Source organism: Chrysochloris asiatica, unplaced genomic scaffold, assembly GCF_000296735.1.
Source record: "Chrysochloris asiatica unplaced genomic scaffold, ChrAsi1.0 scaffold00015, whole genome shotgun sequence".
NCBI lineage: Eukaryota > Metazoa > Chordata > Mammalia > Afrosoricida > Chrysochloridae > Chrysochloris > Chrysochloris asiatica.
The window spans coordinates 1,787,106-1,792,025 of NW_006408533.1; positions in this window are offsets into that span (position 1 = coordinate 1,787,106).

The window sequence follows — 4,920 nt, forward strand, 5'->3', positions numbered from 1 at the left end:
ACCCTGTACAGGGTTTCCGAAGCTGTAAATCTTTATGGGAACAGAAAGCCCCATCTGTTTCCCGCATAATAGCTGGTAGTTTCGAACTGCTGACCTTACGGTTCACAGCCCAATTCATAACCTTCACAGCCCGATTCATAACCACTACGCTACCAGAGCTAATAAGCTTCTTTTTGTATTTATATATAGATATGTATTGTTGTTGTTAAGTGCTGTTGAGTCAATTGCAACCCATAGTGACCCTGTATAGAGTTTCCGAGGAGTGCCTGGTGAGTTTGAACTGCCAACCTTGTGGTTCAGACTGACCTTGAAGTCCTGCGCATTATTTTGACCTCAAGGTCAGCAGTTCGAAACTACCAGTCATTCCATAGGAGAAAGATGTGGCTTTCTGCTCCTGTAAAGATTTGTAGCCTCGGAAACCCTATACAGGGTCATTATGAGTTGGAATTGACTCCACGGCACACCACCACCACCACCACCACCGTGTATATATATATTTCACTGGTTTTGCTTCTCTAGAAAACTCAGCCTAAGACACAAGGTAACAATGAGTACATTCCATGCCCTGACCAGATATTTTCCAAAAATAATTCTATGACTGCTGAAATGAATTCCCACAGCATAGTCTACTCTCCTGACCCATGAGCAAGGGCTTTGAAATGAAGCGATCATTCTAGATTTAGCAGCAATATTTGCTTTACTCACTCACTGCCATCTAGTTGATTCCAACTCAAAATGATCCTGTGTAGGATTCCTAAGACTAAATCTTCACTGGAACAGACAGCTTCATCTTTCTTCCATGGAGCAGCTGGTAGGTTTGAACTGCTGACCTTGCAGTTAGCAGCTCAATGCCTAACCCACAGTGCCACCAGAGCTCCTTACAGCATCATAAAATTGTTACTCAAAATGCACCTAAAGCTATTAGAAATTTGTAATAACCAGTTATGGATTTAAACAGCTGAACAATTCAATTATACCAGCACAACCATTGTCATATTTAGGGACTAACTTTAGAATTCTTTTGCCTCCTTGATCTAAAGTACTAGCTGCACTTTATGATATAAATCTCTTGTGTAACCGAGAATAACAATTATCATTAATCAAATCTAAATTATTATTAGGCTAATTCTTCTCCACTGGGATAATGCCAACCTCACGTTATATTTGATCATCAACATCAGTATTATGTAAGTTTTATTAGCTTGCACAATATTAAAGTTACGTATTTGTGTTACACTACACAGGGGTATCATGTGGTACTCTAGATACATGCCACAATATAAATCAGACATAAGTAAAATACAGTTACTTTGTTCCTACATACACAATCTCCTTTTTCTCATAGGAATTTAGCTTAGAGGCTACATCTTTGTTATTTCAAGATTCCAAATCTTTGCAGGGCACAGTTACATACCTTGTCCCTGCATATATTGTTTGATAGATAATGGTTCTCAGTGAGGGGCATCTACAGCATAGTCATGGATTGAACTGTGTACCCCCCAAATATGTGTCAACATGATGGAACCATGATTCTCAGTGGTTTGGCAATTATATAATCATCCCCCATGATGTGAATGTGTGTATTTAGCCAATCACTTGGGTGGGATGCCACACCCTTACTCAGGTCACAATGTTGATCATATAAAAGGGAGTTTCCTTGGAGTGTGGCCTGCATCACTTTCTATCATGCTATAAAGTGTTTCATGGATTCATCATTCATTGTCCTTTATGGTTGTGTCATATCCCATTTATGCACATGTGACCCTCCATATCTGTGAGTTCTGTATTTGTGGATGCACCCAATCACATATAGAAAATATTTGAGAAAAAAGAAAACAATTAAGTGATCAAAGCAATCCCTGTAAGGCTAATAGGGAGCATAAAGTGCTATTTGCCTAGTATTTACATTGCATTGGGTATTAAAAGTAATCTAACAATTATTTAAAGTACATGGGAGGATGTGCCTAGGTATATGCAAATACTATGCCATTTTACTTGAGACTCTTGGAACTAATTGCCCACAGATACCCAGGGAAGACTATATGTACCGTAGTTTGCTTATCCATTCACTCCTTGGGATACTGCAGAACAGCTAATTATTTACTGTGGCCCTTCTAGCCAAATTTCTCCATTTTGTGACATATTGTAAATCCCAGCCTCTATGCCTGTGATTATGGACCATTTTGAAATGAGTTGGTAAGGAGTAAAGATTATGGTGGGGCTAAGGAACAAAGGCTACAATAGATCTAAGTATTAAGAGTGCCCCACCTTAGTGGATGATGTGAGCTCTTACCCATTGCTGGTTGGACTGTAGAATCGTACAACTACTGTGCAAAATAGTATGACGCTTTCTCAAGAAATTAGAAAGAAACTACCTTATAACCCAGAAACTCCACTCGTAGGTAAAAATCCTAGAATCCTAAAAATAAAAAGTAATGAACAGAACAATGCACACCTATGTTCATTGATGTTTTATTCACAACAGCAAATAAATGGAAGCAACCAAAGTACCTGCGTGGATAATTTCTTTTCAAAAAATTAACACAAGACTGGTTCCTAAGAGTTGGAGGTTAAAGATATCCTGTTATAATTTTCCAACATATTATGCCCCTCCATAGTCCTTGATAACAATCACCTCTCCTCCCTTCCCTCAAGTCCCAGGTTTCTGCAACATTCCACAAAACTCACAATTGTCAAAAGGAATGGCTTTTTGTGGAGGCTGTCAAGTCACAAACATGTAGTTCAGAGGTCAGTCTGGATGAATCTTCTGATCTCTATAGTCTCAGGAGCTGAGGAATCCAAATCAGCAGGTCAGATGATACGCTGTTGATGCATGATGCATGGAGAATCAGGTCAGGTGCTGGACTCATGAAATCAGGTCTCATGAGCTGGATGGAGGTCAGATGTCATGAACCAGGTGCAAGGTCCAGGGAAAAGGAGCAGGCTTTTCCAAAGCAGTCTTCTAAATTGTAATCAGACCATGCCCCCAAGGGAAACCACATGTTTGCCAACATTTGTTTTTATCTGACTTTTGTTCTGTTTTAATCAGTGCCATTTTAGCCAGGATTAAGATAGTATCTCAATGTAATTGTGATTTACATTTCTCTAATGGCTAATGATTGTAAACATTTTTTTCATGCATCTGTTGGCTGCTTGGATGTCTTCTTTGCTGAAGGTTCTGTTAATGTCCCTTGTCCATTTTTTTCCTTTGACTTTTTATTGTGATTTGGGTGAAAGTTTATATAGTAAAGTACATTTTACAATTTGAACACATTTTGTTTCTGGTCATTGATCACAATCCCCATTGTATAACAGCACTCATCCCACTTCGTCCCTGAGCTGCCTGTTTCCATTTGTCCTTCTTTTCCATTCCTTCCTGCTCTCTGAACTTTATCTCTGTATAAATGCTGTCCTTTTGATCTGAAGTTGTTGGCTGTTCTAAAGCGTGCATACCCCATTGGTATTATTGTTCACCATATACATCTGCCTATTGTTTGGCTCCACCACTCGTCTGTCACTTTGTCATACTGTGGTGGCTTGTGAGTTGCTGTGATTCTGGAAACTATGCCACCAGTAATTTAATTACCCACAGGGTCACCCATGGTGGATAGGTTTCAAATGAGCTTCCAGATGAAGAAAGATTAGGAAGAAGGAGTGACGAACTACTTCTGAATATTTAGTCATTGAAAACCTTATGAATAGCAGAGAAACACTGTCAGATATAGTGCTGGAAAATGAGCACTTCAGGTTGGAAGGCACTCAAAATGTGATTGGGGAAGAGTTGACTGTGATGATGCAAATGGAGTAAAGCCCGTGGGAGAAAAACCCATGGGACCTTCATTTGCTGATGGGGTACAACTCAAAATGAAGAGAAACAGCTGTAAACATCCACTAACAATCAGAACATTGAATGTACGAAGCATGTATCTAGGATAATTAGAAATTGTCAAAAGTAAACATCGATATCTTAGGCATTAGTAAGCTGAAAAGGACTGGTATTGGCCATTTTGAACCTGACAACCACATGGTTTACTATGCCGGGAATGACATATTGAAGAGGAATGGTGTTGCATTCATTGTCAAAACACACATGCAGATCAGTCATGAGGTACATCCATGTGCCTACAGGGAAGACAAGTTAATACCATTATTATTCAAATTTATGCACCAACCACTTAAGCCAGAGAAGATGAAATAGAAAAATTCTACCAACTTCTTTAATCTGAAATTGATCAAACATGCACTCAAGATGTATTGATCATTACTGGTAATTGGAACGCAAAGGTTGGAAGCAAGGAGGAAGGATCAGTAATTGGAAAATATGACCTTGGTGATAGAAATGATGCTTGAGATCACATGATAGAATTCTGAAAACCAATGATTTGTTTATTTCAAATACCTTCTTTAGACAGCATAAGAGACGACTAGACACATGGACCTCACCAGATGGAATACATAGAAATCAAATTGAATACATCTGCGGAAAGAGATGATGGAAAAGCTCCATATGATCAGTCAAAACAAAGCCTGGGGCAGATTGTGGAACAGACCATCAATTGCTCAAATGCAAATTCAAACTGAAGCTGAAGAAAATGAAAACAAGTACCCGAGAGCCAAAATATGACCTTGAATATATCCCACCTGAATTTAGAGATCATCTGAAGAACAGATTTGATACATTAAACCCTAAAGACCGAAGACCAGAAGAGTTGTGGGATGATGACATCAAGAACATCATACAAGAAGAAAACAAAAAGTCATTAAGAAGACAAGAAATAAGGAAAAGGTCAAAATGAATGTCAGAAGAGACTCTGAAACTTGTTCTCCAGCGTAGAGATGCTAAAGCAAATTGAAGAAATGTGGAGGTACAAGAGCTGAACAGAAATTTCAAAGGTCAGCTTGAGAAGATAAAGTCAAATA